The sequence below is a fragment of the Marmota flaviventris genome, chromosome 10, assembly GCF_047511675.1.
Source record: "Marmota flaviventris isolate mMarFla1 chromosome 10, mMarFla1.hap1, whole genome shotgun sequence".
Classification (NCBI taxonomy): domain Eukaryota; kingdom Metazoa; phylum Chordata; class Mammalia; order Rodentia; family Sciuridae; genus Marmota; species Marmota flaviventris.
The window spans coordinates 113,700,341-113,716,344 of NC_092507.1; the positions used below are offsets into that span (position 1 = coordinate 113,700,341).

Consider the following 16,004-nt stretch of genomic DNA (forward strand, 5'->3'; position numbering starts at 1 on the left):
GGCATTATCTGTTTTTAACTGTTTTGGAACGCCCACAGTGGCAAAATTTTTTAAGCAATGAGCTATAACATCTTTAGTTTTTTCTCCAGCATGAAGGGAGCCCATCAAAAATCCAGAAGAACTATCAACTGTAACATGCAAATATTTTAATATTCCAAATTCTGGCAAGTGTGTGATGTCCATCTGCCAAATATGGTTAGGTATCAATCCTCTAGGATTGACTCCAAGATTAACTTGTGGTAAAAAGGTCACACAATTTTGACATTGTTTTATTATTTGTCTAGCTTGTTCCTTAGTTATTTTAAAATGCTTTTGTAAAGTACTAGCATTGACATGGAACTTTTTATGAAAATTTGTAGCTTCTTCTAGTGTAGAGAAAATATGTATGTCATGTGTAGTTTTATCTGCTAAATCATTGCCCAAACTAAGGGCTCCAGGCAATCCTGTATGTGCCCTGATATGTCCTATAAAGAATGGATCTTTTTGGTCCCAGATTAGACTTTGTATAGTGGAAAGCAAAGAGAAAACAGTAGAGGAAGGGGAAATCCTACCAGCATCTTCAAGGGATACTATAGCATTAACTATATACTGACTATCGGAAAATAAATTAAATACAGAATCTTTAAACATCACAAAAGCTTGTAATACTGCATTAAGCTCTATCTTTTGAGCTGATTGTTTGGGTACTAAAAATGTAAAAGTTTGATCAGGTGTAACTATTGCTGCTGTACCATTATTTGACCCATCAGTGAATATATTTGGAGCATTCATGATAGGTGTTTTTCTTGTCATTTTTGGAAACATTACAGGATGCGATGACCAAAAAGACAATAAAGGATTAGATGGTAAGTGGTTATCAAATGAAACATTAGATTTGCACATGATTATTGCCCAAGTATTTAACTCATTAGCTAACTCATCAATTTGATTCATAGTGTATGGAGTAATAATTTTATTGGGAGAAATTCCAAACACTCCCTTTGCTGCTTTTATTCCTTTGAGTATTAATTGTCCTACAGCCTCAGGATACCTAGTAAGAATAGTGTTAGGAGAATAAGATAAATGTATCCATAATAATGGACCTTCTTGCCAAAATATTCCTGTAGGAATATTTTTTTGTTGGTAGTACAATAAATAATAAAGGCAAACTTATATCAATTCTATCCAAATGCATATTTTCCATATATGTTTCAATGATTTTTAATGCCTTTCTTGCTTCAGGCGTTAACATTCGGGGTGAATTTGGATCTGATGGACCTTTTAGGATATCAAATAAAGGTCCCAACTCTCCTGTTGGTATACCTAGATAAGGCTTTATCCAATTTATGTCTCCTAATAACTTTTGAAAGTCGCTAATTGTTGTTTGACCAGGTCATGGGCTGCTTGTATCTTTTCTTTAGTCAGGGGCCACTGAGGAACCCATACTGGTCTTTCTGATTTCCAAGTGATTTTTATTGTCTCAGTGGCCCTTTCTGAAAATCCAACCCATGTCTGTCCGTTCCTTGATCTATTTGTATTGGTGCTGCTATACCTTATTCTTGTTTTTCTAATCTTTTTCCTTTCCTAAAAGCTTGTCTAGTCATAATAGTGGGTGCATTTTGGTTGATGTTATTTGTTAATGTCAAACCTAATTGATCTAGGACATCTCGTCCCCATAAATTTACAGGAAGATGATCCAATACATATGGCTGTATAGTTCCTTCACATCCTTCAGGATCCTTCCAATCTAATGCCATTGCACTTCTATGGGGATTAGTCGCCACTCCTAGGCCTCGAAGCATTTGAGTGGCTTGTTGTAATGGCCAATGTTTTGGCCATTCTTGACGAGAGATGATGCTAAGGTCTGCACCTGTATCCAGTAGTCCATTAAATTCATGTCCTTGAATATTTAGTTTTAGCATGGGGCGAGAATCTAAATTTAAAGAAAGCATAGCCCAATCTACACCTGTGGAGCCTAATCCCTTGGAACCTCTTTCTACAGTATGACTGGAAATTTTATCATGTAGGCTGGGTATTATTAGTAACTGTGCTATTCTATCTCCTGGTGAAATTACTGATATACCTTTTGGAGAACTGGCTATAATTTTTATTTCACCTTCATAATCGGGATCAATTACCCCAGGACTTATCATAAGTCCTTTTAGAGTAGAAGAGCTGCTTCCCAATAATAAGCCTACTGTTCCTTTGGGAAGAGGTCCTTTTACCCCTGTGGGAATGATTTGAACTCCCATCTCTGGAGTTAGTACTGCTCTGGCGGAGGCGCACATGTCCAACCCTGTGCTCCCTCTGGTTTGTCTGATAAGGGATCTGATGGACAATGTGTCCTGGGCACTACCCTGATGGGGTTGCTGGGTTCCTCCAGTGCTCCATATATTTGTGGTTTGGGGCCCTGGAGCATTGGGCCCCCCTGTCCATTTTTTGGCAACGGAGCCCGATGCCTTTCTCCACGATATCGTGGATAAACACCTGGTCCTTGTTCGTTTTTTGATAATGGAGTACCCTCTATGGTGGTTTGAGAACGGCATTCAATAGCCCAATGTCTCCCTCTATGGCATCATGGGCAAATACCCGGTATTCTACTCCTTTGATACCTAGTTTTGTTAAACCCTCCTCCTATGGGGCAATCCTTTTAAAATGTCCTGTTTGTTCACAATTGTAGCATGTTCTTGGCCTGGCATCTAAAGCCTGTTTTACTGCAGCTGCCATGACTTGCCCTTGTTCTAAAGCCTGTTTTACTGCAGCTGCCATGACTTGCTCTTGTTCATTAATGTCTCTACATAATTTATGTGTTTAAATCTTCATGTTTCCATGGTCTAATGACTTCTCTGCACCAACGATTCGCTTGCTCATAAGCCAGTTGTTTTAGTAATGGCATTGCTTGTTTTGTATTCCCCAAAACTCTGGTAGCTGTTTGAATAAGCCTATCTACAAATTCAGCATAAGGTTCATTAGCTCCTTGTATTTCCTTAGATAATTGACCTTGTAAACCTCCATGTCCTTGTAAAGTCTTCCACGCCTTAACTGCATCTGCAGCAATTTGTGCATATACACCAAGATCATATGCAATTTGTTGCTGCTGATCCTCATAAGGTCCCTTTCCTAACAACATATCTAGATTTCTCTGAGGATAACCAGCTGCTGCATTTCGCCTAGCCGTCTCCTTGCAAAATTCCTCATTGGCAACCTTCCATAACAGGTACTGTCCTCCATTTAACACAGCTTTACACATATTAGCCCAATCTGCTGGCGTCATGTTCAAGTTGTTTATGGATTCGACCATGCTTACAGTGAAGGGTGCTTGAGGACAATAAGTTGTTACAGCCTCTTTTAGCTGCTTCACTGTTTTGAAATTTAAAGCATGGTGAATTCGCTGCCCTCCTGCCTCAAATACAGGGCATGTTAATATGTGAGATCCTGTCTCAGGGTCCCAACTATCAACTGTGGGGTTTGGGGGCCTCCCAGCATATGGAGGTGGCCTTGTTAGTTGGACACTTACATCCTCTGGTGATAGAAAGGTGTTAGTAGCAGTCTCCTGTTGTAACTTTCCCCCTGATAGCTTTTTCTGCTTTACACTTTCTCTCTCTGTCTGACTAACTTGAGAGGCCTTCTCTTTTACTTGAATTTTTTCCTCTGTCTGACTAGCTTGAGAGACCTTCTTTTTTACTTAAATTTTTTTCTCTGTCTGACTAGCTCTAGAGACCTTCTCTTTTACTTGAATATTTCTACTATAACTATAATACAACCCAAGAAGATAACGCCAAACAAAACTGAAACAGAATGAAACAAAAGTGGAACAACAGAAAATCATTATAATAGCCTTTCTATCCTCCTGAAATGTCCATCCGTCCTTTTTCCCTATCTGTTCCTCAGATGTGAGTGGTTTTTCTTCCATATTACACATCTCCAGCAACAGGCAACTTAAAACAAAAGTGAAGCAAAACAAAAGAAGAATCTTAAAATGGCTACCCATCCTCTCACCCTGCCCCCAGGGGCAAGCAGTTTACCTTATCACTTACCCTCAGTCGTTCCCTGTGCGGCCCACCAAATGCCGCAGTCTGGCTGGGCACAATTCAGGAGCCACTTGTCAAAAGAAACAAACTTTATTTTTAGAACCACACACGCCAATAAAACAGCTCCTCGGGAAAACCTTCAGAGCCCAACTGCCACCACCGGCTTCCCACAAGCCTCTCAACCTCCCCCACTCCTCCTGCTCTTGAGGCTGATTGGCTGGGTCATGTGGGCAGAGCCAAAAAAAGTCCCCAAATGAGCAGCTCTGTGGTCTGAAGGGCGGGGAAACAGCCCAATGAGCATCACAGCACAGGAGCCAATCAGTTGGCAGCTAGAAGTTTGCTGGGGCTGCTGTAAGCCAATCATCAGCTGGCAGCTAGAAGTTTGCTGGCAGCTGGAAGTTTTTGCTGGGAGCTGGAAGTTTGCTGGGGCCCCTTCAGCTGTGGCTTTCAACAACTATAGGCAGGTGGTGCATGGCTGGAGGAGGTGGGTCACTGGGGTCTAGTGACCCTAGAAGGATCTTCTTCCCAGAGGCCCCTTCCTACTCTATTCGCTCTCACACGTGTGTCTCCCACCCATCTCTGTCTCCCCCCCTTCTGCCATAACTGGAGTAACTTCCCTCCACCACACCTTCCATCATGATGTTCTACCTCACCTTGGGCCCAAAGCAATGGACTTGATCCACCAGGGACTGAATCTGTGAAACCATGAGCCAAAATAACCTTTTTCTCCTCTAAGTTGTTCTTGACAGATATTTTGGTCGCAGGGATGCAAAGTCAAATAACACAAACACCAATCCCTGAATTAGTATGATTTATTCTTCATTCCTCTACTACTAACATTCTAGCTGCTAGACAAGTGGTTCTCCATCCTTGGGACCACATCCCTGGGAGAAGAGCTCTGGGTCCCATAGTCTGAAGTTCTCAATGATAGAAGAGAAGCACAGCTGCCTCTGTTATCTCCCTGCTGTTGCTGAAATGCACCTGAGTTCCATGTCCATTCCAGTCAAAAGCAGAGAAGTCTCCACACTGCTTGGGATTACTCTCTGGGAAGAATCCTTCTCCACCAATGCAGTGCTAGGAAACAAGGAGAGGAAGAGGTGGTGATGAGAGGTCTGCTGGTGAGCCCAAAGACTTTAATGACCAAATACAGAGGAATCTTTGGTACTCATCAATTCTCCATGGGCAGTGTTGATCTGTGTCTCTGATAAAAACTTCTCTACCCCTAGCTTTAGTTACACACCATCTCCTCCTGACTTTCCTTCAACTTTCCTGAATATTCCTTCTTGGATTCCCTGACTGGACTCTTCCTTCATGAATTCCTTAAGTGCTGCTCCCTAGGAGGGGACACATCTCCCTCTCCCATATAGATTGTCTGATCCTCTTTGGCTAGAGTTAGTAACAACTCACTGATGGCCCCAAAGCTCTATCTCCAGTCCATTTGTTTCTTGGGATGAAGACCTCAAACTCTATCACTGGGACCTCTCTGAAGGCGCTTCAGGCTCCCCTTAACTGAAACACAGTTAATTACATCCAGACATTATTTAACATGGGGACACTTACTGAGAAATACATCACTGGGCAATTTTGACACTGTGTGAACATGATAGTGTAGTTACACAAACTAAGATGACCATGATGTTACAAGGTGATATGATCTCCTGGGACCTCTGTCATACTTGCAGTCTGTCATTGATCAAAATATTGTTATGCAGTAGCATATGACTATATGTCCTTAGTTTACCTTAAACCTGCTCATCATCCAGACACCTTGATATAATAAAAGATATTCCCTTACCCCAATGTAGACTTGTTGCCTTTCCATCATCTGTGTTCAACTGGACATAAATTTAGAATCTCTGGAATTCACAGTACCCCCTTTTCATCCCTTTTGGCAATACCCTGTTTCAGGCCTTCATCTAGACTATGGGGAACCACCTCAATATTGGTCTCCTAGTCTTCAATCTTGCCCCACTAGAATCTGTCACCACTGTGCTACCAACATGATCATCACAAAGAGGATCAAGTCCATCAACTATAGAATAAAGTTCAAAATCATTGGTGTGATGTGAGGTCTCTTCCTAATCCAGCTCCTTTCACTACCTCACATACATCTCATGCACCAAAACGGCAAAGCAGCTTGCTGCCCCCTGAATGCCACATGCCCTCTGAAAAACTGATGATTCTGAACACATTATTCATTTCCTAAATTGCATTGAGAACTCATAAAGTTCTATCTCTCCAGCTCTCAAGACTCAGCACAGAAGTTCCCTTTCCTACAATCACTTCCTTGACACTCTCATCAGAGTTAGGTGTTCTTATAGCCCTTAGTTATTTGTTGTTGTTGTTGTGTTGTTTTGTTTTGCTTATTTTTGTTGCTGAGGGTTGAACCAAGGACCTCACATATGCTGGGTAAGCATTCAACACTGAGCTACATTCGCACCTCCCTGGTTTATATTTCTATTAAGACCTTGGGTTCATCAGATAGTAATTTCACCTTTGTGTGAAAGTCTGCCCTGTTGGATGAGAGCAAGAAATATATCACCGTTGTGTCTCCTGTTCTAGTACAGTGTAGGTGCCCAGTGCAGGTAAGAGCAGGTGTTTGTTGGCACATGTGCACACTACATTACACATGCCTGAAGCCATGGCTTCAAAGTGCCAGGGGAGCCAGGTAGTCACAAAAGATTTGCTCGTTTAGTGTTTCCATTCTGAAAATTCCCCATCATAACCATGTCCAGGACTTTCCTGGTAACGTCTCATACATGGTCCATCCATGCAATCCCTGAATAGGGGTGGGAAGGCCAAGTTTGACTCTGACAGCTAAAGCTCAGGTGGAGAATAACAACACCTCATGTTTCTCAAGCACTCTCAGCTTCAAAGGCTTTCATGGGTTGTTCCTTGTGGGAGACCATCCTCCCATGTGATTTGAGTTACCTCCCTGGCTGGGCGAGAGGCACTTAGACACATTCTTGTGTCCAGAGCTTTCCCCACCCTTCTCAGGTCCAAGGGCTCATCCGTGTGGAGGTGTGTCTTGCCACTACCCCAAAGACCCATTGTTGCCCCTGACCTTGGGACACTGCCCCCCTTAATCTTTATTGGATGGGATTTTCCCCAGAATTTTTTGTTCCCCAATAAAAGTCCACTCCCTGGTGTGTTCTCTCTTTCTCGCTGGCCTCTTCAGTAAACCTCGATACCATAATAGGTGGCTGGAGCCTGGAGGTAGGAGGAGCCATCCTGGAGCTGGTTTAAAGGTAATTAGAGTCTGGTCTCCTTAATTCAAACTCCCTAAGGATTTCTCACGTAGCTGAACCTTCATTTATGAAGTCTGTGCTGGCTGTGGGCTAAAATTCCTGAACATAATCCTCCCTCTAACTCTAGGTAACAGAATATTTAATCCCAAAGGCTGAGAATACAACAATGGTGCATTGTTGTATTTTCAAATGGTGCATTTGAAACCTCAACCCTTGATTTTGGTCCTAAACAGTACAGGATGTCTGTGCCTGGACAGGAGGTTCCACAGTCCTGGTCCCTGAGCCTCAGCAAGGAGAAAGGAAGTCACATTCTCATACACATACACATGCTCACATAAAGATGAGTATTCTAGATGTTAATATTAAAAATTTTCCAATATTAATGTTATACTTGCAGTAGCCTTATGACCTCAATACAGGAAGTACTTCTTAAAGAAAACACAAGCTGAGTGGGCATGGTGGCACATGCATATATGCACGGTGGCACATGACTCAGGGGGCTGAGACATGAGGATGGCAAGTTTGAGGTCAGCCTCTGCAACTTAGAAAGACCTTGTCTCAAAATAAAAATAAAAAATAAAAAGGGGATGTATCTCAGTGATAGAGCACCCCTGGATTCAATCCCCAGTATAAAATAAAAAGAAAAGAAAGAAAGAAATGAAGGAAGAAAACAGGCACAAAAATACTCACCATAAATTAAAATATTGATAAAATGGACTCCATTCAAATTCTGTTCATATGACACCATCAAGAAAGTAATGAGATATGTGGAAGCTAAAGAGAATAAAGGAGGAAAGAAGGGCATCTCACAAAAATAGAAGGGAGACCAGTAGAGTAGAGGAAGAGGACCAGGAAAGGAGGAGGGGAGGGAAAGAGGCACTGTAAAATGAAAGTGATCAGATTATGTCATGTACGTGTAGGAATATGTAGCAACAAGGCCAACTGCTATGTATAATACATCAAGAAAAATGGGAAAAGGGAGTAAAGAGAATACGGGGGGAAGAGGGCAAGTTTGATGCACAATGACACAGGCACACACACATGTGCACACACATACGCACACACACACATGCGTGCCTGTTGCTGTCTCCCCATATACTCACATGCTCCGTGTTGCAGCCAGTAACTCTCTTCCCAGCACACAGAGTATTGGCTGCTCTCTCGTTATTAAACACCCTGAACTGGACAAACCCTGCAATAAATTCTCCTGAAAAAGAAGATGCAAACAAGAGCCAAGTATTAAAAGAGTGACTAGAGCAGGACACCAGAGGCACACACCTATAATCCCAGTGACTCAGGAGGCTGAGGAAGAAGGATCACAAGTTCAAGACCAGCTTCAGCAATTTATTGAGACCCTCAGTAGAGGGTCCTGACTCTAAATCAGAGAGATCCTGACTCAAAATTGAAAACTAAAAAAAAAAAAAAAAGACTGGGGCAGGGGGCTGGCGTTGCAGCACAGTGATAGAGTGCTTGCCTAGTATGTGAGGCACTGGGTTCAATTATAAGCAGCACTGCAAATAAATAAATAAATAAATAAATAGCCCATCCAAGAAACGGGGCGGGGGGGGGAATTAATTAAACAAACAAACAAACAACAAATACTGGTGCAGTAGCTCAATAGTAAAGTGCTCCTGGGTCCAATTCCCAGTATCTAATAATGATAATAATAATAACTAGAAGCATTTTCCTTTTTAACCAGAACAAGATGCCCTAAGCCAAGAGTTTAGCCTACAGCCGAACATCCAAGCCATAGGGATGGAGCTCCACACAGTGTGGCCAGTGGTTGGTGAATCCCAGACCTGAACTTGGCCTTGAGAGAAGCTCTCATCTGAAGTAAGAGGCTGGAACTCACAGAAGATTGCAGGAGACATTAGACTGGACAGAAAGCTCACTAGGCCCACCCCAGTGGTGCGACCTGTAATGTCAGTGACTCGGGAGGCTGAGGCAGGAGAATTGCTAGTTCTAATCCAGTCTCGGCCACTTAGTGAGACCCTAAAAAAAAAAAAGGGCTAGGGATGTAGATCAGTGGTAGAGTACTCTTGGGCTCAATCCCCAATACCACCAACTAAAAAGAAAATAGAAAGAAAGACCCCTATGTAAAGATGAGCAGGGTAAGCAATGTCCGATGCAGCCACCTGTTTTATACACATCTCAGCCAGTGACCAAAGCAGCATCACTCGCTTTCCTGCTTTCATTCAAATACCAAAAGCACATGGCTCTTGATTTTTCTGACCCAAAACTTCATTTCTATGGTTTCATTGTACTGAAAAATGTCTCTTTAAAGAAAACCAATAGCTATCCATTAAAACAAACAAACAAAAATATTGGCCAGATGGGGTAGCACGTCTGTAATGTCAGTGTCATGGGAAGCTAAGGCAGAAGTATCACAAGTTCAAAGCCAGCCTCAGTAGCTAAGCAAGGCCCTAAGCAACTCAGCAAGATCCTCTCTCTAAGTAAAATATAAAAAAGGGCTGAGATGTGGCTCAGTGGTTGAGCACCCCTGGGTTCAATACCCAGGACCAAAATAAATAAATAGATAAATAAAAATAAATCTTCCTCACCACTTTGCTAGTTCTTTCCTGTAAATATTAGCCTTAACCTTTTCTTAGTTATTATAAGAGGCTGCACAGGGAGGAAGGCTGGGTTTATGCCCTGTAAAATGGAGAACATTATAATCCTAATAGTTTTCTCATGATGTGATTTCAAAAAATCACATCAAATTCCTAGGAATGAGATGACATATTTTAACAGCTCAATAAGGGAATAATAGCTTTTGGTTTTTTTAGTGGTGGTACTGGGGATTGAATGCAGGGGTGCTCTGGCACTGAGCCACATCCCCAACCCATTTTATTATTTATGTTGAGACAGGGTCTTTCTAGGTTATTGAGGCTGGCCTCAAACTTGCAATCCTCCTGCCTCAAGCCTCCAGAGTAGCTGGGATGACAAGAATGCACCTCTGACCCTGTCTAGCAGTTCTTTATTATTGTTATTACCCTCTTTCCCTCTTTCACCAAGAGTTCAAGAAAGGACTTCTGATTGGACTTTGGGAGCAAACACTCACTTTGACCAATAGGTGAGTAGTAAGATGCGGTTTTCTGAGCATCACTAAAGTCGTGGACCAAAGGTATTGCTGGGCCATTGTCATTCAAACACTTCCCTAACCCATACTTCACTGGATATTTCTGCAGGAACCAAAAAGAAAAGTTTTGTAAGGACAATAGATATGCCACCATTTTGGACAGGAAAGGGATCCCTTCAAGTCAACTGTCATTACTCAGAAACCAGTCTTAGTAATGATGACTCCTTCTCCCCATAGCAGGATCTCCCCAAGATTCCCAAGTCCTGTCTCTTCCTCTTTCTTCCCACTCTGCTCTCCCTTAGGGCTCTTCCCTTGCCTGGCTCAGAGTTTCTGGGATACACATGACAAAGCAGTGAACTGATTAAAATATCACTCTAATAGTAGTGACTTAGTGTGGGAGGTCACCATATCATGTGACCAGCGTTTTTTCTCTCCTGATTGGTTGAGGCACTGTTGGTCACTTTCAGTGATCTGGCCACTTTTAAGTAGCTGCAGATGGTAGCCCCAATCTTGAGGGTAGAAATAATGCAACCAAATGTGTCTTCATGGGTAGGCGTGCCTTCTTGCAGCCCCATAGGTCAAGCTACGCTCACCTGTTCCTTTGTGATATTACCCCTTGCCCTGTTTGGGATAGAATATTCCATGGACATGCCCTTTGTGTGTCCCCTTCTCTTTCTCTGCCCTTGGGTATGGCCTTCCTAGATGTCAGTCAACCTGCTGACAGCAGACATCAGGAAGCTAGGCTCAGCCCCCCGAAACCTGACCCCTTGCCTCATTTGAATGCCTTCTCCTTGATAAAAGCACATGCTTTCTCTCTCTCTCTCTCTCTCTCTCTCTCTCTCTCTCTCTCTCTCTCTCTCTCTCTCTCTCTCTCTCCCCAGACACTTTAAGGTCAGAGGAGTCATCACAGCACCCCCAGAGAAAAAGTTATCTGTCTCTTGTGTGGTTATTTCTTGTAGCCCAGTTTCCCTGGAGTGACCCCTGAGTATTTCAGTCATGAGCAACACCACAAGTGATGTCCCTGGGTGGGCTCCAGGATAAATTTTAGAAGTTTAGTGAGTTTGGAATTTCTCTCCAGAAGTTAAGCTTGCTTAGGATTGCAGAGTATTCTGGCCTGAATTGTAGAAAGTAAGTGAGTTAGACAGAAGGGAAGTCTGTGACTTTAAACTTTTTAATATTGGGGAATATTTTGTCTTTAGAAAGAAAAAAAATGATTTTTGTAATTCTAGAGACTCTAAATAAATGTAAATAGTTATTAAGATGATTAAGAGGCTATGTTTTTGAGTTGAGTCCTCTCCCATGGGAAAAGCACCTTTATGTACTTCTTTGGATGGTTTTTGTGAATCTTTATAAAGATTTTTTTGGGTTTATGTATTAGAAGTCTGTTCTTGGAGAGTGAGAAAAAGGGAAAAAATGTTATAATGAGACTTAATCCTTTACCTGGAGAGAAGTAAATTTTATTTTTCTATTGTTTTTGTGAAAACTCAGAAAGTTTATATTGAACCTCTTTACTACATTCTTGTTCTGTGGATCAGAATGGTTGTTAATGCAGCTGCTGGGGACAAAAGACTTTAGCTGATGCTCCCTATGGGGTCTGTATCTAGACCTGTGGTCAGCAGTACTTTTAACCCTTAAATGATCTGACCTAGATGCCAAATGCAGACTCCGGATCTGATAGTAACACTGGTGTCTGCCTCTAAAACTCAGTTTTAAAGCACCCATGTGCTACAAGAGAAAGTAGAAAATATGGGAGGACACAAGCTGCAACCACAGAGACAAGGCAAGCTGCTACGCTCCATGGGATCCTGACCAGGCGGGGAAATGCAGACAAAACCAAATGAAATCCAACCGGCTAGGAAAATTCAGGGAACCTTTGCTGTCTAAAATGGACAGCAGGTTCCATGTGTTTCCTTCACCATGGTAACCGCCACCCTTAACCTTGGAGTGGGCTTCCTGGTCCCACCTCCTGCCTTTTCTCGGGCTTCCCATTGGTTCTTCCACAGTCACTCAGACAGGACTTCTGGTCCCGCCTTCCTAACCTGTACTTTGTGTTTCAGACCCGCTACCAGAGCTGCTCAGAGCCTGCATTTTTAAAGAAAGCTCACCTGTAAATGCCATCGAAAGATATCCTTTTTCAGGCAAAATCTAATTCCACAGGTTTCTACATTGCAGCCCTAAATTTAAGTTAGTTTTGAGTTAAATAACCCAACTTTTCTCTATAGTTGTGTTACTAAATAATATCCTATTGATTATAGATACTAAACATGCTTCTTTATATTTTGCTTTTAATTTTGGAGGTTATGGGGATGCATTTGCTCGCCACAGGAACAAAAGCCAGCAATGTTCCTGTGATGAACAAAAAATCCTTATTCTCTTTCCTGACTATATAATTATAAGAAAGAAATAAAGGTATACACAAGGATCTTATTTCTGCTATATCACGTGATGTCACATGTAAGAGTGCACTCCTAATTAAAAGTATATTGGAATGGATACAAATATCTAAGAACCACATGGTTTCATAAAGTTAATACAATTATGTTATGCCCTTATTCTTAATATATATATTTTTCTAGGTATTTTGATAACCTACAGTTGTTAATCAATATAATAATTAACATGTCTAATTGTTTAGTTGATATATATTTGTTTGTTTTTCTTCAACAGGAAACCCATAATTTATATGTTTTATACATACATTTATCTGATGCTGTCTTTTAGTTACAGATATCTGAGATAAATGTATTTTCCTATAAATTTGCTTTCAAGAGAGAATACAACCTTCAAGTAATTTCTAATTCTCAAAGTTATTGTACAAACTTTAAGATGATAAACAAATATAATTATATATAAGGATTTTAACTATATTTTCATTGATATTTCTTCTTCTCAAAATACAATAATTTGTTTAGATTCTAAGGTTTTTAGAAATTGTTCCAAAGCATAACCAGGAAAAATTCTAGAAGAAAAAGATGTTTCAACAGAGAGGAAGCACACATTGGATGTCCCAAAAAGAAGAAAGAAATAATCTTTGGGTAAAATAAGGTCTTCATATTCTAGATTTTAATGATAAAAGTATTTTTCTAAATAGAAAGATCTTTATATCATTACCTAAACAGATGATGTTGAAAGTTAAAACAATTTAAAAAAAGAGATTTACATGTACCAGAATAACTATAAAAATTTTAACTGATTTTTTTTTCCAATTATTTTTTTTATTGGTTGTTCAAAACATTACAAAGCTCTTGACATATCATATTTCATACATTTGATTTAAGTGGGTTTTGAACTCCCAATTTTACCCCAAATACAGATTGCAGAATCACATCGGTTACACATCCACATTTTTACATAATGCCCTATTAGTAACTGTTGTATTCTGCTACCTTTCCTATCCTCTACTATCTCCCCTACCCTCCCCTCCCATCTTCTCTCTCTACCCCATCTACTGTAATTCATTTCTCTCCTTGTTTAGTTTCCCATTCCCCTCACAACCTCTTATATGTAATGTTGTAAAACCATGCGGGTCTCCCTCCATTACCATGCAATTTCCCTTTTCTCTCCCTTTCCCTCCACCTCATGTATCTGTTTAATGTTAATCTTTTCTTCCTGCTCTTCCTCCCTGCTTTGTTCTTAGTTGCTCTCATTATATCAAAGAAGACATTTGGTATTTGTTTTTTAGGGATTGGCTAGCTTCACTAAGCATAATCTGCTCTAGTGCCATCCATTTCCCTGCAAATTCCATGATTTTGTCATTTTTTAGTGCTGTATAATACTCCTTTGTGTATAAATGCCACATTTTTTTATCCATTCATCTATTGAAGGGCATCTGGGTTGGTTCCACAGTCTAGCAATTGTGAATTGTGCTGCTATGAATGTTGATGTAGCAGTATCCCTGTAGTACGCTCTTTTAAGGTCTTCAGGGAATAGTCCGAGAAGGGCAATAGCTGGGTCAAATGGTGGTTCCATTCCCAGCTTTCCCAGGAATCTCCATACTGCTTTCCAAATTGGCTGCACCAGTTTGCAGTGCCACCAGCAATGTACAAGTGTACCCTTTTCCCCACATCCTCGCCAGCACTTGTTGTTGTTTGACTTCATAATGGCTGCCAATCTTACTGGAGTGAGATGGTATCTTAGGGTGGTTTTGATTTGCATTTCTCTGACTGCTAGAGATGGTGAGCATTTTTTCATGTACTTGTTGATTGATTGTATGTCCTCCTCTGAGAAGTGTCTGTCAGGTCTTTGGCCCATTTGTTGATTGGGTTATTTGTTTTCTTGTTGTTTAATTTTTTGAGTTCTTTGTGTACTCTGGATATTAGGGCTCTATCTGAAGTGTGAGGAGTAAAAATTTGTTCCCATGATGTAGGCTCCCTATTTACCTCTCTTATTATTTCTCTTGCTGAGAAAAAACTTTTCAGTTTAAGTAAGTCCCATTTGTTGATTCTTGTTATTAACTTTTGTGCTATGGGTGTCCTATTAAGGAATTTGGAGCCTGACCCCACAATATGTAGATCGGAGCCAACTTTTTCTTCTATCAGACACAGAGTCTCTGATTTGATATCTAGCTCCTTGATCCACTTTGAGTTAACTTTTGTGCATGGCGAGAGGAGGGGATTCAGTTTCATTTTGTTGCATATGGATTTCCAGTTTTCCCAATACCATTTGTTGAAGATGCTATCCTTCCTCCATTGCATGCTTTTAGCCCCTTTATCAAATATAAGATAGTTGTAGTTTTGTGGATTAGTCTGTGTCCTCTATTCTGTACCATTGGTCCACCTGCCTGTTTTGGTACCAGTACCATGCTGTTTTTGTTACTATTGCTCTGTAATATAGTTTTAAATCCGGTATCGCTATACCACCTGATTCACACTTCCTGCTTAGAATTGCTTTTGCTATTCTGGGTCTTTTATTTTTCCATATGAATTTCATGATTGCTTTCTCTATTTCTACAAGAAATGCCGTTGGGATTTTTTTTTTTTATAGTTTTTTTTTTTTAATTTTTTTTTATTGGTTGTTAAAAGCATTATAAAGCTCTTGACATATCATATTTCATACATTAGATTCAAGTTGGTTATGAACTCCCAATTTTACCCCAAATACAGATTGCAGAATCACATCGGTTACACATCCACATTTTTACATAATGCCCTATTAGTAACTGTTGTATTCTGCTACCTTTCCTATCCTCTACCATCCCCCCTCCCTCCCCTCCCATCTTCTCTCTCTACCCCATCCACTGTAATTCATATCTCTCCTTGTTTATTTTCCCATTCCCCTCACAACCTCTTATATGTAATTTTGTATAACAATGAGGGTCTCCCTTCATTACCATGCAATTTCCCTTTTCTCTCCCTTTCCATCCCACCTCATCTATCTGTTTAATGTTAATCTTTTCTTCCTGCTCTTCCTCCCTGCTCTGTTCTTAGTTGCTCTCATTATATCAAAGAAGACGTTTGGTATTTGTTTTTTAGGGATTGGCTAGCTTCACTAAGCATAATCTGCTCTAGTGCCATCCATTTCCCTGCAAATTCTATGATTTTGTCATTTTTTAGTGCTGCGTAATACTCCATGGTGTATAAATGCCACATTTTTTTTATCCATTCATCTATTGAAGGGCATCTGGGTTGGTTCCACAGTCTAGCAATTGTGAATTGTGCTGATATGAAC

General features: G+C 40.7%; 1 pseudogene; it reads right to left on the reverse strand.

Moving 5' to 3' along the window:
• Nucleotides 1–4,931: 4,931 nt before the first annotated feature.
• LOC114082150 (intelectin-2-like) overlaps nt 4,932–16,004 on the reverse strand; it is a 28,510-nt pseudogene continuing 17,437 nt past the window's right edge.